The following is a 24,489-nucleotide window of genomic DNA, read 5'->3' on the forward strand; positions in this document are numbered from 1 at the left end:
TATTCCCTTGTAGTACAATGAAGAGGAGTTTTCTTTCTGAAGAGAAAATTAATTAGTAATATGAAGGCTAAGGGAGTTTACTTTGAAAATATGACTATTAAGTTACTTAATTAAAAGAATTACTCTGCCCACCCCGCCCCTTTTCAGCTTCTCTGTCCTCTCATTCGTTTGGTTACGTGTATAATAATCAAATATATTCTTACTGTATAGAGGAAAAAGCAAAAGGCACATCTCATGCCCCTTTAATTGCCCTTCTCCAGATGCAACTATTGTCATTTTTAAGCTTATTTTTATTGCATATATTTGAAGTGTTCAGCCTCAAATGATGCTTTGATACATGTATGTATACCTGGTGAAATGATCACTACAGTTGAACAAATTTCCATTTCTACCACCTTCCATAATTACATGTGTATGTGTTAAGAGCACCCCAAATCGCTTCTGATTTTCTGTGTGTTTATACCCAGCTTCCCCACATGAACTCTGTGTCTGGGGCTTGGGTGTGAAGGAGAAATGCTTTTCATCCCAAAGGGTAGGGACATCAAGGAAATGTTCCAAACTTTGGCGCTACTGACAGGAAGTGGAAAATAGCTTTCCCTTTCATTCTTGGAAATATGTTTAGACTTTTGACTGTTGCCGTTTCTCTCAGCTATCTGAAGACGAAAAGGGTTTTGCAAGGCAGGGACTATTTCTGCAAATGGAGGCTGTGTGGTTTACTACAGAGTGCATAGAATGGGGGTTATGGTTGGACAAGACCTGGTACAGACATGGCTAGCTTAACGTGGGTCCTAGATAGAAGGGGAATACTGCCCACTGAGTGATAGCTGGAAGATGTGGTGAGGTGGTTGTTAATGGGATCCCAAAGCCTGGAGATATAGCCTTGGGTATAGTAGCCACCCCCCCCCCCACCCCTGAGAGAATTCCTCTAGATGATGAAGATGGATAGAGCGATCAGATCACTTTACCTTCCTGAGCCCACCTTCAATGAGGTCATTAAGGCCAACGGAAGAGGGGCTGAAACCGTTAAGTAGAAGATGTGCTCCTTTCTTATAGCACACTGGAGAGATACCCCAATCCTCCAATGCTCATGTTCTAGGTTCTTGAGAATTAGACATCTTCTACCTGCATTGCAGGGAGTGGATAAGAGGTTTGTGTTTGATATAAGGTGACATTTTAAGCTGAAAAGTAATATGCAAGAACTGTAATACATTCCTCCTTGTTTTCATTTATGGAATCTTCTCCCTGTATCTGTGATTTGTGGTAGAAGAAGGGGAAAGTTCTAAGGAGAAAAAAAAAATAAAATAACTTAATTGTATAACCCAGTGAATCAAGCTGTTAATAAATTAGTTAATGATTTGTTTGGCCAAAGAGATACAATGTATTTGCCTTTTAAATTGATGTGTACAGCATTGTCATAAGGCTTTGTCTTAACCATTTTAAACAATCTTAAGGGTACTTTTTCCTATTAATATTGTACCACGTTTTTCATGTTATGCCTACAAGTATTATTAGACTGTTTCTGAAGACCAGGAACATTTTTATTTTCTAAGGAGCCAAGAAAAAGAAGTATGTGCTAGAAAGTAATAGAAAATCACTCCTTTTAGTAATACATTCTTGCACACTATCCATTGCCAATACTGGATGCCAAGCTCTGAGGTGAACTCGGAGTACATCAAAATGTACAGGAGGTGATACCTGCTTTGGAAGCTTACCCTCCACTGGGGAGGACACAAACAGCTGTGTTTGTGACAAATGTGACAGTAGAGAAATTCCAGCATACCTCACAGGGACGCCATATGACCATTAGCCCTAAAAAGCAGTAAAGGTATCAGAAGTCTTCCTGGAGGACAACCCATGTTTCTTGTTAAGTTTGAAAATTGTATGTCATTTTTCAACTATAATGCACCAATGAAAATGTGGAAAGAGAAAAATCCCTAAATTGAAAGAAATTAAAATGAAATTAATAAAAGGAACATTCACTGAAATTTAAAAAATCATCTTTTACTAACATACTTTGAAACACTCTTCCTTTTACTCATCATATTCCTCTTATGGGATATAGTGAATAATCATAAGTGTAGATGAATGAAAGAAAGGGAACCTGACATGAATCTTGAATATGAACAATGAGTGAGTACACAAATAAGAACCTTGGAGGTAGAGGAGGTTAGGGAGGGAAGGTGAAGAGCCAAAGAAATTCAAGAGTTTGTGGTAGTGTTTTGTATAGGGATCAGATACAATTTAGAAATGAGACAAAGTACTATTTTTTAAGTGTAGACCATATTATCAAATGGGGAAAGTGATAGGATTTTTAATTTTAAATAAATCCCTGTAACATTTTATTGGAGGATACATAGATATAAACAGTTGGGAGCCTAGAAATGAGCAGTTGGGGGAGTAGTCCAGGTTCTGGGATGAGGGAGATGGTGACTGAGTCCTCAGGTTTTTCTCTATATGAAATCATGTCCTTTCAAATTTGGATGCTTTCCCTTTCTGTTGTCTAATTGCTCTTGAAGCTGTTTCACTTTGGGCATACATCCAAAGGGAATGAAATCATCATAGATAGCAGCAGCCTTATGTTTATTGCAGCACTATTCACAATAGTCAAGACACAGGATCAACCAGGGTGCCCACTGACTGATGAATGGTTAAAGAAAATGTGTTTGAATAATATTCCATTTTTATATCTATCATCAAAAGAATGAAATTGTCATTTGAGGCAACATGAATGGAATTGGAGGATGTTGTGCTAAGTGAAATAAGCCAGGCACAAAAGACAAATACTATATGGTCTCATTTGTGTAAGGTAAAAAGCCTCAATCTCATAGAAGAAAATATCAAATTATTGTGTTGTGCCCCATAAATATGTACAGTTATTTTATATCAGTAAAAAAATAGAATTAAAGGAAATAGAAATGCAGAAGAATGGAGTGAAACTCATGCTTTGGAGTATGCAGGAGGTAAGAATTGGTAACTGAGGGAATAGATATAGGATGGATGTAAGGTTTTTAGTTGCTGAAATGTAAGCAGAAGTCTCATAGACTGGGCTTCTGGAAAAACTATTGCTTTCTCTTAAGACTTAACTGGTAGATACCAAGTCACTGTCTAGAGTGATGGGTAACAAATACCTCCTATCTGCCAGGGCGTCTGAGCAATTAGTGATTTAGTCAAAGCATATTTCTTCTTTGAAGAGGGAGAATTGGGGTCCTGAAAGAGTATAGGTAATTAGGAGTTACATGAGAGGTTACCTGTTGGTCTTACTACCAAGATAATTTAAAGTGCATGAAGTTTATTCTTTTAAAGAACATTTTGAGAAAAATGTTATACACCCATCAAGGACTATTACAATTGCAAGAAAAATGTGGCTGTCATATATTTCACAAACACTCAGTCTGCAGATGCTTTGGTGTTTTCTAAAGCCATTATTCTCATCAACGTGGAATTAAAAAAATAGGAAAGTAGGTAATTGTGTTTTTTTTTTTCACCAGTTTGATTTGAGTGAAAAGTAAAAAAAAAAAAAAAAAAAAAAACCATCAAAGGAAAGTTTAAAGGCAGCAGCATATAAACATGTGACTGATAATTTGCTCAGACTAAAAGGCTAAGGGAAGCCCACAAAGCTGAAAGCCTATCGTGGAGTGTTCAGCTTTACAGAAGATCAGATAAAGATATAAATAGGAAAGGGCTGTATGGATTGTACTTTTTTTCTTCCTTAACAAGAATCAGTGTTGGATAGTTCACTGAGTTTTGAGTTGAATTCATTTTGTAAACTTGAATATATTAAAGACTGTGACGCTCACCGACGAGAAATAAAAAATCTCCAATCTATGTTTTATATTTCTATTTAAAATATATTGTGTTGCCTACCCTTAAATATTACTGCTATAGGTCAGATTTTTAAAACTATTTCAAGGACACATGCAATAACATGTGGTTTTGGGGTTGGCATGGAGTCTGTTTGCTTAACATATGAATCATTAAGTATGAAAACCAAATTCTCTAAAAGCTCATGCACACATGAATTTCAGAGGATTGGCACCTTCAGATTTTGAGTATTTTAAAGAAAAATAAAACCTTAGCCCTTGGTGATATATGCTTTTATTATCACTGCTTTACTTGGATTTTCTATCATGTCCCTACCTTTCCATTCTTATTTAAGACTGAGACATTTGGCAAAGAGGAACAAAGAGTTTTAATTCCTACTGAATATGAAACTCCTTAGGCTTGGATAATGTCTGTATTTTTGCTAAGTCTGGAAAGATATAAGTTTTAGCCAACACTGGAATGGCTTAAACTGCTGAAATCATACATGTATTGTTTTGTCTCTTATGTAGGAATGCACTTCTGTGTGGCCTGGTTTTACTTGATGTGGTCCAGGTTAAGCTGATTGGCAGCTTGAGGTCTGTCATGTTGATTTAAGGGATGTTTGGGAGATATCAGTTAATATACCACAGTGTGAGAAAGCTTTATTACAAATGACCTGAATCGTTAATATACACAATCTTCCCTTGTAAACCTAATGCTTTACTTAAGAATGTCTCATGATAGCTTGAATTAATTCCCTGAGTAACACAAGAACCGTTCTCTTCTCCCGCCAAAAAAAAATGACTCACCTTAGAATGAGGTGAGCAGTGTGTCTCTCGAAACTCTGATCTTTGTTTTCTGCCAAGGTGTGAATGAAGTTCCCTTATAGTAAGGAAACATACAAATTAATTAAGGGTATCATTTTGTCCACAGTTAAATATGTGACATGCCAAATAATGTTTTTTTTTCTCTATATCAAACAAATGATTCAGTTCAGTGAATGCAAGATTATAGAATGAGACTTCAGATTTGAACTGCTACTCATGGATAGCAATTAGAAAAAAAAATCTAGGAATCTAAAGAGTATGATATTAACTGCTGACAGCCCACAGAATATTACATTCATCTGTATATTTCTCTCCCTTTAGTTTTTCGGGTTCCGTGTAATTGAATCTTTAGAATTTCTTTAATCCTGTAAAATTGGAATTTTCTGAAGTATAGATAAATCATTCATTACTAGTATTACAAGGAAATACTACATCCTTTGTTTAAAAATTTTGTTTATATTGGTTAAACACATACACAAAGAACCCAGTAGTTCCTTGAGGCTTGTTATCCCCCTGATGCCCTCCTGCTACCACGCCTTTACTTTCAACTGTTTAGAACATTGGGCTTTTTATGTTCCTAACACTTCATCACATTATTTAATTCTGCACTTTTTAGTTTGGGGCACTGTCTACTGAATTTCCACGACGGAGGGTAAGGATTTAGCTTACTTTCACTATTCCTCTTCCTCACCCCACAAGAGTGTGTTTCTTTCCCATCCTCTTGGTAGTTATATATATTAGAGGTATGAACAGCTGGCATTTATGTTTTGTAACCAAACATCTGAGCCACATGGTGTATGTATGTTTTTTATATTTATTATCTTGTATAATATGGTTTCTCTGGATGTGGTTTTTCCTGTATATGTGCATCTCTAATTTGACCATAAACTCTTCGGTTTGCCTAAATCTTTTCCAAGTATGTTAGAGTCTATTAACCATTTGATACTTCTGAGGAAATATCTTTCAGAGTCTTTGATCTTCAGTGGTCTGGACCTGTTGCTTTATAGTCTGCTTCACAGATGTCATCTTGGGGTGTCCCAAACACGTTAAGGATCACCTTGGGGATTCCTTCTGCTTCTCGCTTCTGTTGGACACTGTTTTATTTTGGGGGGTTTACTCTCCTCTTTTTGTGGAGCATACCCTTCAGCAACTTAGAGAAGATACATTAGATATATTTTTTAAGAGACCATACATGTTAGAAATCTGTGTCTTTATTCTGCTTCACCATTGAGTAGTTCGGATGGTTGTGGATACTTCTGGAGGTTTTCTACAGCCATCTCCTCACTTTCAGGTTGCAACTTCAAGATGGGCCTTCTATAGAATCTACTACAACAAACTCTCCATTTCCTCTCCAGATCTTTTCCAGTACCCAAGTAGGTGTTGGGAGTTAGGAACTTGTGCTCTTAGAAGAGACCTTTTCTTTCTTGGAGCTTTCTCAACCTCATCTTCAAAAGTTCTCAGAGGGGCTTATAGTTGATAGTTTTATATTTCTTTGTGGTTGTCAAAGAAAATCAGAGCTGAATATGCAATAGTGAAAACAGGTTTTATTCAGAAAGTGTTAAAATCAAAGAAACCTTGGTATGGAACTTGGATAAATTCTGAATTCAAGAAAAAAGATTTATAACCAATGAGTGGGAGGGTGAGTGGACAGGGGTGTCAGTGGAAGGAAAATCACTAATAGGAGACATCTAGAGTGTGGGATTCTTTTTAAACGGATCTTGTTGCAGGCAAGCCAGGATGATCACATGTTGAGGGTGGGGAAGGAGGAATCTGATCAGGGCAGACAATTTTCTCAAAACTCACTTACCAGGATTCTTCCTACAACTCGCTATGCAGGTCCAGTAAGGTCAGGGGCCAGAGTTGAGGTCTACTGGGGAGGGAGGGCTTGGAGGAGATGGGGAGAGAGTGTCACATGGTTCAAGTTCTTGTGACTGTACCATACTTGTGATTATACTATACCAGGTTAGGTGTTAGGTAAATGACTACTCTGAACATTTTTATTCTCTATTTGGGGTATGTGACATTGCTAGAATGCAACATAATGGGTGGACCTTTTGCTGGGGAAGATAATGATGTGGATTTGTTTTCTAAGGATAGTAGTGCCCAACAATTAGTGCCATTGACAAATTTAATCTAGGTGTGTGTGTACTATGAGAAAGTGATACAACTTTGTCTGAAATCAATTTGTCACTATGGAATTGGAAGGTGCACTTTTGTTCCTTCCATTATGGTTGACAAAGAAACCTGGGAGCCACAGCTGTAATATGCAAGGGAAATATGTAGAAAGCATGGAATCTTAAAATTGATTAGTCTTAATTTGCTGTTTTGAAAGTGTACACACGTACCACTTTCGGCTATGAATATTAATCTCTGCCAGGTAGTAGAAGCCTATTCCAATGGGGGTGGGGAGAAACTGGGACAAGCCTCTGAGCTGTGCAGAAGCACAAAGAGGCAGACAAATTTATGGTAACAGTAGTGGACCAGTGTAGGGATAACGGCAAAGAGCAAACCATGAAAACAAAGCATGTCATAAATATGAGAAATTAAGCTTCTAATTTATGTTGAAGTTACTAGTTTCGATGAGGGAGGGCATACGGACTTCCTGAGGATTTTGAGGACTTGAATCATGAGGAAATGAATTTTGAAGAATATTCTCTTCAAACAAATTAGCAGTATAACCACTCCTTTTAATAGACTGATATGTTCTGCCAAACAATAAAAAGTACAGAGAAGCAGGAGGAATCTATAGAGGCACACATGCTATGAGGAGATATGACCACTTTTTAAACTTTTTGATGTCATGGATATTTATAGTATTGATAGTCAGAACACTGCCTTCTGCCAAGATCTGGTGAGCATGAGACGAGAAAATATCACCTTGCCCAATAAGTCATAAACTTATGGAACTAATTACTCTAAGAGGAAGTAGGGGTGGAAAAATATAAATAACCTCAAAAATGATTTAACTAAAATTTGTGGATGACAGATTCATAATGGGTTATTACAGGGAACTAGGATGTTTTGGGTACTCTCCTAACCTTTGAGGTTGACATCAAAGAGCAGCCATTTTCCCCACAGCATGTCCCTTGGTGCCATCATCAGAATCCAGGGCAGGATTGTGAGTCTGATCCAGTATGGCAAGACCCACTAGACTCTCGTCTGTGCCAGATTTGTGTGGGTAGTAAATTTAGAGTAAATTCCAATAGAAGAGTTGTAAATTTTGATGCATGAAAACCTGAAAATCTTCACTTTTATATTTCCTAATCTCTAATTCTCCTTCATATAGTACAGTTAAAAGACTCATTTAAAAAACTTTTTGGAAGACATTTTTATTTTGTACCCTGTACTTGGTTATGATAGTACTTTGTGACCTTGTAGTTTTCCATAGTGTAGGTTGAATAGGGCCAACTATTGACTTTGGGAGATAGAGCCTCACCTTTGAATTTCTCTGGAATGTCACATTTTAATTTCATAGTTTGAGATTATAAAATTTCTACCTCAATTACTGAGTGTATGATATTTGAAACTTTCCTTTGAATTTTTAAAAAATTTACATATAGAAAAACGTTAGGGTAATTTTAGGGATTTTCAGGTACAAAAATTTGTTTTGCTTATTATATTGCTTTTGAAGAATAGGGCAAATTCAAAACTTCGATATGAGTGCCTTTAAGCAATGTGTTGGAATCTACTGGGGATCTTGTTTAAATGCAGAATTAGATTCAGCAGATGTGGGAACAGGGCTGAGATGCTCTAATTCACCAGGCAAGACCCAAGATGAAGCTTCCAGGTGATGCTGATACTGCAGGTCTTAGGGCCAGTTTTGCATGGCAAGGGTTTTGAGTATTCTTGCCAATGTAGCACAACAGTTTTATAAAGCCAATCTTTGTTTCAGCTTTTTCCACTGAATGTTTTCAGAAAGGCAAAGAAATGGTGAAAACAAATTACTCAAATATCCAAATATTATATTTATTTGAATATTAAACTAATCTGAACATTTTTTCCCCACCTATCTGGATTCTTTACCCCTCTTCTTTTTTTCCTTTCTATTTTCATTATATTGAAAAATGAAGACCTAAATGACACAAATGTTTCTCTATTCTATTAAATTTAAACACGCTCTTTCAGCTCTGTGTACTTTGCCTAATTACTGGCAATAAAACTCAGTAAAGGGATTTAAGGTTTATGAATGTTCTACTTGGAGGAAATTGTAATTAAGGTTATTAAAGCCTTTGGGTTCCTGTGTGTATTTTAAGCAAATTAGGATTTTATGTGTTTTAAAGAGACAGTAACTCTTCTCTGCCCAATTATTCCCTCTGCATGGATGAGCATGTATGTTCAGGGTCGGTGGTTCAAACAGGGCATGTCCTACTTTGTTCTTTTACATAAATTACAGATTTAAGATAAGGCCTTTTTTTTCTTTCTTAGTTCTATGTATGAAACTCTGGATAACTTAAAGCAAAAACTAAGAAATACATTCCATGTGCTTTAATACCAAAATTTTTATTTTATTTAAAACTAAATTATTTTTAAGTAATTTCTTTAAAATATTTTAAGATCAGATAATTGTTATTTACCTTTTATTTGAAAAATAGCTATGTTCTTATTTAAAGAAATAATGAGTTCATTGCAAGGTGTTTATGAAGCACTAAATACAATAAAGAAAAAATCCAATTCAATCTATGGCCTTTCAGTAACCATTGCTAACATATTTTTGCAAGATGGTTTTTCCATGCATATGTAAAAGGTAGAAATTTTCTAACACATGCTCACATAAAGTCATTTTGGTTTCCAAACTTTAGTTTCTATCTTGACGACCTCATTCCCCTTAGTAGAAAATTAATTCTGGTAAATGCATGTATTCTGTCCATTAAATGTTTTTTCAATTTTATCCCTGGATGAGCTCTAACCACTTCCTCCTCCAACCTGTTCATCAAGAATTGCCTCAAGCTCCTCAGGAGGAAAAGCCATAGAAGTCCTGTGTCATCCCCATGCTACTTTCTACTTCTGTGTGCCATCATTGCTGATCTGTACTCTTCCATATCTAGTGGGCATCATCCCTCATGTGTTCATGACGGCTCTGTTCCTCTGTCCAGGATGTTTCTGTCCTGACCGCAAGGCCATCTCCACTTTTTCCTGTCTCTGACTCATTTCTCAACTCTGAGGGTGTAAGATAGTTCAGATAGCCTTCTGTATGATTTTGGGCTTTGGAGGATATTTCAGTTCTCTCTGCCCAGACTGTCTTGATACTATGTCTCCCCAGCTGTCACTCTAAGCCCTCAGAGTGGAGGAACATCCCCAAATACTACCACTGCTTTAGGTTTCACAGATATTTTCTGGTCTTGGGTTCCCAAACACAGGAAGGCAGCGCATGGCTTATCTTCTGTTCTGCCATTCCCCTAAGGTTAGGGCACATGTCCCTTGGTAGAGACCCATCCAATCTCTACCTTCTCCCCAACTCCTGGGGTCTTGATCTTGGTCAGTAGGTGATTGACTTTGATAGATTATAACCTTCTATGCTTATGCACAACATTGTTTTTTTCTGAGTATTTTGCATTTCTGATTTTTGGTACTCAAAATTAAGTGTCTTCTAATGCAATAAAGTTAAAGGAAAGACAGATTTTTGTTTCTTCTAGGAGTTAAAAAAAATCTGGGAACTCAAAATTTGAGCTTTTGTATTATTTTGAGAAAACTTCCCCTTGAGCCAGTGAATTCTATTTGTATATCTGAGTGGAAAAAAAAGCTGAAGGCTCAAAATGAATTTTAAAAAATTCGGCTAATATTTCAAAATATTATCCTATCACACATAATTGTATAATTTTAATAATATAAAATAGATGTTATGCTAATTTATGATCTCCTGTTCTTATATACATTCAATATAGAAAGAGCCTGTTGTATATATTATACTGCTATATATAATTAATCTTTGCAATCAATATTTTATACCTAATAAAGTTATTCAGAATTTTATTGATGGACATCTAGGCTGTTTACCATCTTTTAACTATTAAAATAAGTGCAGTGATGTAAAATACATGTACTTTTTCACTTATGCAATTAATTCTTTTAGATAGATTCCTAGAGATAACATTACTAAGTCAAAGGAGAACTGCAATATTTCCAAATTTTATTCTATAAGATTTATAGCAGTTTATATTACCAGAAGCAGTATGTGAGACACCCATTTATTTTATTTTTTATTTTCTTTTTAGTTATAGTTGGACCTAATATCTTTATTTTGTCTATTTTTATGTGGTGCTGAGGATTGAACTCGGCACCTTGCATGTGCTACTGCTGAGCTACAACACCAACCGCGAGATGCCCATTTCTTAAATGCTTATCAGTATTTTTTTTATACCTTTGTTTTATTTATTTTTATGTGGTGATGAGGATCGAACCCAGGGCCTCACATGTGCTAAGCGAGTGCTCTACCACTGAGCAACAATCCCAGCCCCTGCTTATCAATATTTTTAAAATCGGCATTCTAAATCTTAATATAGGGTGGGGTGACTTCTTATTTTGATTTACATTGTATTTGTCACTAGTGAGATTGAATATATTTTCATGTCTTTTCCAGAGGGACATTTCTTATTGATTTGCAAGTGTTCTTTATAAAAAAAAAATTACCCTTTGTAATGTTGCAATAATTTTTTTCCAATTGGTTTCTTGGCTTATTGCTTACTTTGCCACAAAGAAGTTTGTTTTCATTAAATTTACCTTTTATTTTTTCTTCTTCAATTTTTGACTTTATCACACATCCTTTCAGGAAATCCCTTTTGGTTACTCTCTGAACATAGGCTTGAAAATGTGCAAACCACCATATGTAGTTTATTCATATGATACAGCTGTTAAATTAGGGTACATTTTACATGTTTTTGTAATCTGTGAATCAAATTTTGTTTTTTGTTAATATTACTTATGAGCTAATATTTGTTTTATGCCAACACTACTAGACTATAGTTAAAAAATTGTCATCTCATGATGTATAATTCATAATGGGAAAATTTGCCATGGTTTGTAAGAAGATCAAGCCTCCCAGTGAATGAGTGAGTTGGATGTCCTTTAAAGGTTCTTAGACATTGTGAACTTGGGTCTCTTGTCCCCTTTGTGGAGGGTGATTATAAGAGGCCAGGCCACTTGCTTCTGAGTGTGAGGAGGGCCAAAAGATAGATAACAGCCAGTGATGAAGTCTGTATTAAATAGATGAACTCTAATATGGGGACAGCTGCTACTCAGCCCTGGTCATTGGTTATTAAACAGAAATATAGGCATGCCCTCTAATTATTTGAGAGAAAGCAAGAAACCTGAATAATTAGATAACTGTAAATAAAATAGAACTGTGTAGTGCATGATTATATGTGGTAGTCTTAGGAATGCTTATGTACCATGATGACAGATTGACATTCCCAGAAAGCAGCTGATTTTCCCCTTTTACTTTCCTCTTATGGGTGCACGTGTGTGCAAAAGTGCCTACCTATGAATGTGACCTTAGTGATTTTTGTCTTCCACTGAGCAGAAACTAACTGCCTTGCAATGTTTATTTACTGGCTCTTTCTTTTCCCCTCTTGCTACACTCCTTTTTGGAATACATTGTTGTCAAGGCACTGCAAATAAAAATGAGAAGAATAATGAGGAGGAAACGAGTTTCTGCAGTGTCAATTTCTGCTTGTCTGAAAATGGTAGACTTGGTGATTACAAAGTAATTGCAGGAATGTGTGTGTTGGCCAGGCTTCTCTGCAGATGTGCAGCCTCACTGTACCACACTGGGAGGCACGATGCATTTTATCCCATTTTTTGATAAGGTTGATCTCTTGTGAAATGTGGCTTTGGCCAAATCTCTCCAGTACAAAGGCCACTTTTCCTTTTATAAGCTCTTGGGTGATATGTTTTTTTTTTTTTTCCTGATAAACTTTCACTCAATCCTGTGAGGATGGTCATGGTCCTTGCCTAAATGAAGTTATTTTATTTTGTTAAGGAGATTCACCATTTTGCTATCATTATGTGGCCATAGTCATTCAAATGCAGATGAAAGGGCACTTTACAAGACAACTGACCTGAACTCAAAACATCCCAAAATCTAGATAAGAAATGGTGGAGGAACTGTTCAAAATTCAAGGAGATTAAAGAAAGGAACCCAAAGCAATGTTGGTTGGTCCTTAGTGAGTTTCTTGATAGGTGGAAAATCATGATATTTTGGGGACAACTGAGGACATAAGAATATAGACAACAATGTAACATTATTTTATCTGTGTTAAATTTCTGAGGTCTGACAATGGCATTGTGGCTATGGAAGACAATCTCATATGCATGCTAAAGAATAGGGTGAATATTGTGATGTCTACAACTTAATTTTAAATAATTTACCAAAGAACCACATGTATTTCTTTTTATCTTTAGATCTGTGTGCATATAGACAGACATACATAGATATTAATAAAAGGGAGACAAACCAGGAGAAATTGTAACAAAAATAATCTTACTTAAAAAATAATTTATTCTTAATGACTATAAACACAAGATTTGGTGTTTCATAATAATTTTAAATTATAAGTGCTTTCAACCCTGGTGTAAGGCCTAAGGTCTCTCCTAGAGTTTGAGTTTGCAAAGTTCACTTTTCCTGATACATTGAAAAAACTAGATATTTATTCATTTTCCTTCTTTGAATTCCTTTCATGTTTTTTCAGGAATTTCTCAATATTTAAAAAATCTATAAAGATGTGACTCATTAGGCTCTTGATTTTTCTCTTTGTATATCAGAGGTCTTTAGCCACTGAATCAACTAATTTTTCTTATTTTTATCTCTTTCATGTAATATTATCTTGTGTCTTAATAGTTGGCCTTGAACTTTTCTTTTTGTTAAATGTGCTCTAAAAAGAATCATCTGTCAAACAGAAACTTCAGCTTTTTTCATGTTTATTTTGAGATTATTTGCTCCTAAACATATCTTTTTGTACATGCTGCTTAGGATGCTTGAATTCAGCAGTGAACTTCCTATTGAACTATACTGAATTCTGTAGAACATCATTCATTTTTTTCTTTTATCAAGTAAATAATTTCTCATTTTGTAAATAACCTAATTCCTGCTCTGAGAAATTTTGGCCTCCAGCCCAACTGTTTTCTTAAACTTTCAAATTAAATGTTCTTAATATCTAGGGTTGTGTTTCAAGGGTTACAGTGTCTGTATTTCTGTATTTGATTTTTTTTTTCTTTCGGTACCTGGGATAGAATCCAGAGGTGCTCAACCACTAAGCCACATACCCAGCCATTTTTATTTTTATTTTCTGGCAGGGTATCACTAAGTTGCTTAGAGCCTCTTTAAGTTGATCAGGCTGGCCTCCAATTTGGCAATCCTCCTCCTCCAGTTTCCCAAGCTGCTGGGATTACAGGTGTGAGCCACTGCACCCAGCTCTATATTTGATTCCTAAAAACCCATGGCAATACTAGAGTTTCTGTATTAACCATTATTTGTGGTGTCAAAGTTGACAATTTCTTTTGTTTTTGCTAGTTATTTGAAAAATCTGAAAGATACATCTTGGTCTGTGTTATTGACCATTTGTCAAACATACGGAACTCTTTCACCCGAATTCCCCAATCCTGTGCATAGAGCTGTATGTTTATGCACATGCTGTTCCTTCTATCTGGGAGTCCTATTCCAAATGACACTTTCCTCCTTTCTCTTTGAGACCCACATACTTTCTCCTCACCCTAAAGCACGGGAAATGGTTTAAAAGCCACAGCACCTTGAAGGGCTCTTTCTGAACAAATTTAGGATAATAGTAATGTTATAGACAGTAACAGATTTTAATCTATTGAATGAAATCCACAAGTCCTTATGAAGAGGGACAAACATAAAAATTGGGGAGAAGGAAGAACTCTTAACACTAGAATGCCTGCTAATAGAGAAGGAATGTTAAAAAAATCACCATCGACAAGCTTCACAATCATGATTGACTTAGGCAAAAATCATTAATGGATGCCAAAACTAGCAAGGGGAACTTTAAAGAACAGGAATTTTATACAGTGTTACTATAGTTCCTCACCAAATACTTTCAGAGGAAAAAAAATTGATTTTATAATATAGAAACCGGGCAGACACACCTTATAGTGATTAAATTTATTATCACTACTAATGCCTCCCAATTCATCATATGTGTCACAGCAAAACACAGGAAAGGATGTAATATCACTTCATACAGTACACCAAAAAGACATGACCAGTTGTGAGGGCCCATCAAATAGACACATTGCAAATAACTTTTCCTAAATGCAAAGCTCATGCAGAAGGACCGTTTTAGATTAGAGATTTAAAGAGATGAAAACCTAATGCCATGTGTGACCTTGGATGAGATTGTAATATAAGAAAAGAATAATTGAGTAAGGGGACAATGGATTAGAAAAAATATGTTAATATCAGATATTTTTGATGTAAAACAATGTCTTACTTTTTGGATGTACATACTGAGCATTGAAATTTTAGAGATAAATGGGCTTAATGTGTATAAATTACACTCAAATAATTAAAAAAGCACATGCCTACCTCACACATTATAAATGTATGTGTGTCTATCTCTACACATCTGTATACACATTTGCATGCAGTTTTGCTGCTTTTTGAGAGCAAACAAATTGTGTGTTCAGGGGCTGGGGTTGTGGCTCAGCGGTAGAGCTTTGGCATCAATGGATGCCAAAACTAGCAAGGGGAACTTTAAAGACTTAGACGTTTGCCTTGAACGTGCAAGGCCCAGGTTCAATTCTTGGCATCACATAAAATAAATATTTTTTTTTGTTGTTGTAGTTCTATTTATTTTTTAAAAATTGTGTTCAGTTTTCCATGAATGTATATGCAGAAGGCTTTTGGCTTTCAAGGTTGGCGGGAATAGAGGAGAATTGGGGTCAGCAAGCAGTGGCAAATCCATTTCCAAATCTGTTCAGTCCACACTTCCCACTTCAGCGCATCTTTAAAGTCCAGTTTTGATGATTTGAAGGGTTTCTGAGGCTTTCTAATTACATAGGTATGCTTTCTGTTACTTCAAAGGCCCCTTAGCCAGGACAGGATCTGTCTTCAAAGACAGCAAAGAGAGTGGCCCATTTGCAGGAAATTGCATGGTTTGGGTGATTTTTGTTTTCTTTGAACTTGTCAAATAGGGAACCCTATTTAAAAAGCACTGGCCTATTGCTATGTGTCCAAGCAGTTAAAAACTTTCTACTTATAAACCTGAAGATTTCTCTTTAACTTCTGCTATAGGAAATGTGTAACTCAGTTTACCCATGTTCTCTTTTTTGATATATCAGCAGTTTTGTTTTGAAGGGTTCTGTGGGTGACATCTTAATGGTGTTGGTTTATAGGACTTACACAGTTCTAGTTTTGTTAGGAAGGAATTAATGTAGTACTTAGTGGCTAATCATCAAAAGAAATGGAGTATTTTGCTGTAGCTGAAAACAGGAGAGGGGGCAGCAAGCAAATTATGAGGGTAAGGCATACTTAAAATAAATTCCCACAATTTTAGCCATGATTTAGTTCATTTCCTCCCTAGGTGCTGTACTTATATTACTTAGTGGGAAAATAAATGGCATGGCTCTTGAAGTCAAAGGTCAGAGCTGCATTGAAACTGCAAGCAAAGTTTTCTTAAACTCTGATCTATTAGTTCACTTGATAGATGGAAATTAGGAGTAGTAAGAATTATTTTCAGAAAGTGTGAAAGCATTCATCCTGTAAAGCACAATTCACGATGTTTGTTTTATTTTGTTTCCCCATTTCGATGATTCTATTTTTCATTTTTTGTTTTGAATAGACAGAACCTTCTTGGAACAATAAACAGATTTCTAACTGGTATGAGGTATGGATTGCTATTATGTTATTAGCAAACCAACAAAGCAGGTCAAAATGAACTCTTCATGTTGAACACATACCATAGTTTAAAAAATTAAGAAAATTACATGTAAGTCAGGAGAAGCAGTAGCAAGTTGTCAGATTTTTGTTAATATATGGGATTTTTACCAACAGTGACCTACATTGAAGATAATATAATTTTCACTTTTTTTGTATAGTAGCGTATTCCTGTGTGATTATTGTGTGATGTTTTTCAACCTTCAGTGTTTCTGTCTTTTCCATTAAGACAAGTGAAAAAGTTATTATCTCCTGTTTTCCTTGAACAATGGAACTACCAGGAGTGTTCGTTCTTAATTTTAAAACACAGCAGTAAGACCAGTGAAAGTTTCCACATCTAAAACACATGGAGTCTTTAATCTTCTTAGTTATGACACTGGGGGCTGTGTTTATGACACTAAATAAGCCATCAAGTTTGTTTTCCATTTATTGTTTTTTAAAAATTAAGACAGTGATGTAAGCAGGAGTTAGCAACTAGTTTATATTCCAGGAAGCAGGTGGCACAGGAGGGATAGTTGGACAACTTATACATAATGAGAATATGTATTGCATTGACTCCATGCTAACCTTTTCACCTCTTTTAAATAACTGGATTAGCCCAGTGTGGTGGCACATGCCTGTAATTCCAGTGACTGGAAGGCTAAGGCAGGAGGATCGTAAGTTCAAGACAACCTCAGAAATTTAGCAAGACTCTCAGTGACTTAATGAGATCCTGTCTCAAATAGAAAATAAAAAAGACTGGGATGTGGTTCAGGGGTAAAGTGCCCGAATTAAATTCTCGGTCAAAAAAAAAAAAATCAATCTTTAGATAAGTAGAAGGGATGAAAATTTCCCCACCCCTCCACCCCTAGGCAGTTACAGGTCAGACACTGCGGCACTGTGTTATGGTACTTAGGAAGTATGCAAAACTGTTTTTGAAATAATGTTAGCATAACAAGTATTTAAATACTTTATGAAGCAAAAATCTGGCTCTGGGAGCAGTTTTTTTTTCCCCTCTTTAAATAATTGGATTATCTCCTTGTGTAAACATGGAACCATGTGAGAGGTGGTTTTACAATCTTTATAAATGTATATATTTAGCTCCGATCATGTTGGGGTTACCATTAGCACCAGAAGTCTGTCAACATTTCCACGGGTCTTTTAAAAAATTGTTGTGAAAGCTTAAGCCAAGTTTAAGGATGAGACATCTGTACTCCACAACAGTTTCTAGCTATGGTTTATGGGGTTGTATGTACTCTAAGCTTACTTTTTTTTTGTCGTGAGAACAATTTCATGGAATAATTTCTTTTCTCTCATGAATTCAAGGAGGTGGTTTATTTTATAGAATGTAGGATATGATTATTTCAAAAGATTGTATCTCTGGAAAAATGAGTAATACTCAACCATCTATATATTTTTCTAGCTTTATCAATAGTTAACATTTTAGTGTTGACAGCTGAAAAGCTTTTTATTCTAGTGGAATGTTTTGCCCTCTTCAACAGTTAAGGCTTGTGATAAATGTGTTCTGATCCTTAATCAGACATTTTTTATTGCCTGTAGGAATTAGCATTGGGTAGGGATAGGCATTGAGATGTGGTGTCTGGGCTGGGGATGTAGCTCAGTGGTGGAGTGCTTGCCTAGCATGTGCAAGGCCCTGGGTTTGATCTGTAGCACCAAGAAAAAAAAAAATGGGTCAACGAGTTTGTAGGGTAGGCCAAAGAAGAATAATTCTTATAAGAAGACTTCCCAAAGTGAGTGTTCATCATAGGAAATGCTATTATCATTTGGGGAACTGTGTGTGTGTGGAATTGAGAGCTAATGATTTTCCTTTCTTGTTGTGATCTATATATAGCTACCTTTCCCCCTGGATCTTGTCTTTTTACTTGACTTCAGGTATCAACAACTGCTTGAGAAATATGTTTCTGGATAATTTCTAAATCCCACTTATTTCATTTGGGTTATTATGTTCTACTTGATCTTCTCATTCTGGCATTTATTTTGCAACCTTATCTTGGTTCATCAACTTTCCTGGAATTTAATTGGATCTCAGTTGATCACTGCATGAATATTGCATGTTTAAGTGGTAATTTTAGCTTTCCTTGAGTCTCTCTCTGTTGTGAGCCCAGAGAAATCAGAACCTTATGGGTGCTGATTTTTTAAAAAAGTACCCACGGTACCTTGTGTTGTTACTGATATGCATTCAGAAGCTCCTTGGGAATCTCTGTGCCCCTTAATACCATGTATGCAGCCCACATTTGATTCAACTGCTAATGTTTGGGGTGAAATATGTTAAAGGGATACTGCTTTGTCTCAAGGTGAAATGTATTGGACTATAATGTATTATTATTATTATTATTATTATTGGATTTTGCTCTAACAACTGCAGAGATGGTTTGCTTTATTGTTCCTTTCAGTCTCCTCCAATTTGGCAGATTGTCTTGAATGTTAATGTCTGCAACTTGTTACATTGGGAGAATGTGTTAGCATGTTCTGGACAGGTCTGTAGAGCCCTCCACATTTATTTTGCAACCTTATCTTGGTTCATTGACTTTCCTTGACCTGCAGTTATTGAGTATCCTCAGCTTCCCTGGGACATCTTGGTTAAGTCACACTGAAGCATTCATGACACATGCCTCGTTGAGACTTTGGTTCCTGTGCTAAGTAGAAGAATATCCTCTGTGGCAAATCACACCATGGAATAGTTAACCATGGTTGTAAATGTCCTTCTGAGGTGCCAGTCCATCAGGTTTGTGGCTCAAATGGTGCTGGCATTGGAGAGTAATTTGGGGCTTATAATTGTGGTAATTTTCTTCATTTGGGGAAAGATATTAGCATTTTACAGTGGTTAAATACATCCGTGACACTCTCTTCGTATTTTAAAATCTCCTAGTTTCTCTTAGTTTTGAGTTTTTGTGAAGTGAGATATGTTTTAGTATGGAAAGCAAAATTATCTGATTAGAAACCTTTAATCCTCATATAATTCATCATAACCCTAGGTAAAGTATGAAGACACAAGTATGGTGTGACTCTACTTGGTGTACAACCAGAGAAATGAAAAATTGTGCTTCATATGTGTACTGTGAATTGAAATGCATTCTACTGTCATGTATAACAAATTAGAACAAATAAATAAAAACATAAATGAAAAACTAAACAAAAATATTATATAAGTCAGTGATCCTACTAGTGGGTATACATCCAAAGGAAAAGAAATAAGTATGTGGAAGAGACATCTTTCATGTTTATTGCAGCACTATTCACAATAGCCAAGATATGAAATTAAGTGTTCACCAATGGATGACTTGATGAAGAAAATTCTATAAATACACACACACACACACACACACAACAAAGTATCATTCAAAGACAAAGAAGAGCAAAATTCTGTCATTTGTGGCAACATGGATGGAACTACAGGATATTATTTAAGTGAAATAAGCCAGGCACAAAAGACAAATCTTACATGTTCTCTATGTAGAAGCTAAAAATGTTGATCTCGTAGAAAGTAGAATAGTTGTTACCAGAGGCTGGAAGGATAGAGAGGAGGGGAATATATGGAAGGATTGGTTAATGGGTACAAAATTACAGGTAGATGGGAGGAATAAGATCAAGTGTTCTATACCACTGTAGGGTGACCATAGTTAATGAGAATTTGTTGTATATTCAAAGAGCTAGAAGAAAGAATTTTAACTGGCCTTACGCAAAGAAATAATAAATGTTTGAGATAATGGGTATATTGGAAAAAAAGAGAATATTAATTTCAAAAGGTGATAGCCATATTTTGGGCTAATGTTTGGAAATATTATTTTTTACAAAAGAGTACTTCTAGAGATAATTACATATTTATTCTTTCATTCCTAATTGGCAGAGGTGGATAAAATGTTCTTATAAGTGACATTTATAGATAACAATATGAACTTTGCAAAGTTAGTACTTCTTTGGAAAGTTAAAGCTTTTAAAATCTTGTATTTAAAACTATTGTTCTCTAGTAAAGAACTCATGACAAGGGGCTGGGAATGTGGCTCAGGCGGTAGCGCGCTCGCCTGGCATGCGTGCGGCCCGGGTTCGATCCTCAGCACCATATACCAACAAAGATGTTGTGTCCGCCGAGAACTAAAAAATAAATATTAAAAAATAAATAAATAAAAAATAAATAAATAAAAAAGAGAATTTCAGTGAATAAAGAAGCTAAAATATAATCTGAAAAAAAAAAAGAACTCATGACAAGGCAGGATAGTAGAGGATAGGAAAGGTAGCAGAATACAACAGTCACTAATATGGCAGTATGTAAAAATGTGGATGTGTAACCGATGCGATTCTGCAATCTGTATTTGGGGTAAAAATGGGAGTTCATAACCCACTTGATTCTAATGTATGAAATATGATATGTCAAGAGCTTTGTAATGTTGTGAACAACCAATAATAATAATAAAAAAAGAACTCATGACAAGAGATTCTGAGAAAATATGGTTTCATTTTAGAGGTTCTAAAATCTTGGAGTTTTGGGCCCCAAATTTGCCCTTCATTATTATGATTAAAAATGTTTTTCTCACTTAAATTCATGTTACATTAATTTAGCTTCTCTAAAACATTAATGGACATTTAGAAACTGATCTCTAAAGCTTTATTAACATTTTGAATTTTAACATTTTCTATCTAGAGCATGAAGATAAAATGGTGGACACCTAACATTAAAACTTGGCTTCATAGTAACAATCAGATCACATGTTTTATGATGCAAAAATTAAGCTAAGTATCCTAAGATGGGCATTTCTCATTTTGGTCAATTCTCGTGTAGATCATTAACTGATGACTTTGATTGCTTATTTGAATTTGTGTGTAATAGTAGATGTGTTTTAAAATTTTTATACCAATGTTGCCAAGTTCTATGGGGGAAGATCTAGTCCTACCTTGGTTTGTATAGGATCCTACACACAAGTTCCTTGTTACTTGTGCCAACTCTTTGTTTTTAACAAATATGTCTTGAATTTTGGATTAGGCAGAGACATTTTAGCAATTTTATAAGTTTGATTGAAGTGGATACTAATTGTTGATTTAAAAAAAAAAAGTCTCTTGAACTTACAACACTATTTAACCAGCAAAGATGGAGGGGAGGCTAGGGTGCCAAAGGTGCATTGTTCAGTCGCATTATTTTCAGAACTAGAAATGTGTACCTTCGTCAGAAATGGATGCCTTCACCTAGAAGGAATTTAGATTTCTTCTTGCTTGGCAAGGTCTAAATCTAGCAATAGAACACTTTAAAAACGTGTCAAGTGTATATTGGAAACAGATGGCCATTCAACACCTACCTAAAATGCTCTGTGAGATAGAAATGCAGATAACTGGACTGACTTAAAGGATCAAGCTTTAAATATCAGGATTCATTTTTCAGGGAACACAAATCAAATAATTAGAAGAATAATGAGTTCTAATTGTTTCTCTCATGATAGAGGTGGTGGTGTTCCCTTATTTCTGCCTCATGATTTTTGTTTTCAAATCCGTGCACGCATTCTTTGTTTCCTTTTTGCAAGGGGATATGTGGGTGTTTGTGCTAGAATCGCTGTCTATCACAGGATTTTTAGTGTTTTGTGTGACATACTTCATCTTTAGAATTTCGGGTGGGTCTAGATTTAGAAACGTGTTTTGGTTGGAAGGATGAGGCTCTGGATCTCAGCAGGCTTCAGGGTTGGAAGGATTGAAACTTGCAGAGAGAACAAATAAACATGGTCATCAAAGCTGGGAATTAATATCTGTTTGTTCACCTGCACATTTGAATTAAATCTTACAGCAATAGACAGAGCCATTAGACTTAAGATCCCGAAAAAATCGTTGTGTTGAAATGTCAATCTTCCCTGTGTTTTCCACAGATTCACATAGTTACTATGTGGTAGAGGAGGCTCTTGTTGAATTGCTACTAAATCTATTAAGAGGGGGCCACAGAGTTGATGATGGACAATGGTAATTAAACTGAAAAGTAATTGAGACGTGGGACAAGAAGATTCAAAGTGCAAAGATCACTTGTGCTCTTGACCCTCAGCAGTGAGTGGTATAACAAATGACTGAGGATTGGAGGAGGCCAAGAGAGAGCACTTAGGGTGGGTGTGGCTCTCATCAATGTGCTTTAAGAGACATCCTTGTGTAGAGGGTTATAAAGATACCTGAGATGTGGACTCGGGTAAGTGTTCTCTAATTCATTTTCATTGTTTAAGTCTGTCAAGGTTCAAGTACATAAAGCAATGCTTTTAATGGTTTTAAGAATACCTTTTTAAAAATAAATGTAGGGCACAATTTGTTGACTCTGAAATCCTTGTGGTCAGGATGAAAGTTGATGTCTGATACATAAATACAAAACAAAAAAGCCTTTAATTTGTGTTGATTCCTTTGGTTCTGTAATTGTCTTTGCTCTATACTTCTTAGTATGGAGCGTGATTTATGGTGATACAGGGTTCTTGGCTTAACCTTTAAACTAAAAGTAAGTATAGCTTCATCTTAGTTTGTGATGACTGTGGGCCACAGAACCTTCTCCTTAAACCATTCTGCTCTGTATGTAAACCTTTCAAGTTCTCTTCTCACTTCAAAGCTAGGTCTGGGATTTGAATAACCTTGATGCTGCTTTTTTTCAAATCTGTAATTATGTTTAAGAGTAAGAGGTAAGCAGCGACTCCTCACACATGTTGCAGAGGGCTCTGTAGTGTGGCTTTGATGTAGCTCTAGCCTGCAACTGACTTTGCTGTAGTTTCCCAACTGCTCACATTTAAGGGACATCTCTTTCATAAAATAGTCATATTGCTTTCCTAAATATCATGCCATAGGATCTTTGTGCCTTTGTTCCTCAGAACATTCCAGTTTCTGTACCCTACCAACCCCTCCAATTTTTCCCTTTCTTGAAACTTGAAATCCCAGTTTTGGGAAATTCACTTCCTTTTACTCTGTTCATGATATCCAGGATAATACCAGAATAAAACCTCTCCAGAAGACAGCTGGGAAATGATAGGTAGTATAGGATTATCTGGGAGAAGCTAGGTGAAAGTGCTTTATCCATCATAATTATCTGGTCAGGGTAAAGTATAGGAAATACAAAGGAAGACTGATTCAGCAATAGACTGCTGAGAAAAGAGGCAGGTGGGCCTGGGGTCAGACTTCACAACTGTACAAGTGAGAAGTAATAAAGATCTGAGATTTGGGCAGATTAGTGGAAACCACAAGAGTGAGGTTTGGAATAAAGTCTTTAGGAAGTATTATTATGACGGGGACTAGCAGAAGAAGAAACTTGGAGCAATCTTAGCTATTGAAGGTGTGAGGACTGGAAATTGAGAATGAGATCTTAAATTGAGGATAAGAAAACTGGTTTCAGTCTTCAAAAATGTCTTAGAGATCATTGAGTGGGGGTAGTGGTAAGTAGAGGCAGTAAGTGAAACTACCACTTTCAGGAAATACAAGTCACATTGGTCTGGACCATTGCTATGGAAACATGATTTACAGCTTGGTTGAGATTGAGCAAGTTATGACCTTTCTACACTACAATTGCATTTATTAAAAATGCAAATTACATATTGTGTATATGCACATGAATATAAAGGGATATCCAATAATTGCATTTGAAGGGGTGATTTTCCATCTGACTTAGTTCTCCAGTCTGCCTCCTGCAATTGCAGGTTTACTGAATTAAGATATTAAATCAGAAATATGTGAAAATATAGAAAAAAATCTGTAGCACTTACTGATCATGTATTATTATTACTTCATTTTTTTTCTTACATGCTTTTTATTTTTCTCTTGTTTTTTGGTACAGGTCTGTGTTTTCTGGTTACACCACTCTTTTAGTATGCCATTCAACTTGTGCACAATTTTTTAATTGGGTTTAGAATTTTTATTCATTGTAATTTTCATATTATTGCTTTTTACCTGTTATTTTTAGTCCTTTATATATTGTATAGATAATCCAAAGATGTTGGTTTAAAAGTCTCTTCTCAGAATGACTCTTTGAGTATGAAT

The 24,489-nt window shown here is 35.7% G+C and overlaps 1 protein-coding gene across 5 annotated transcripts in view; it reads left to right on the forward strand.

Annotated features, from left to right (window-relative positions):
• Rspo2 (R-spondin 2) overlaps positions 1 to 24,489 on the forward strand; it is a 135,669-nt gene that overhangs the window by 43,497 nt on the left and 67,683 nt on the right. The gene's annotated exons all lie outside the window — the stretch shown is intronic.

This window comes from Ictidomys tridecemlineatus, chromosome 7 (assembly GCF_052094955.1).
Source record: "Ictidomys tridecemlineatus isolate mIctTri1 chromosome 7, mIctTri1.hap1, whole genome shotgun sequence".
Classification (NCBI taxonomy): domain Eukaryota; kingdom Metazoa; phylum Chordata; class Mammalia; order Rodentia; family Sciuridae; genus Ictidomys; species Ictidomys tridecemlineatus.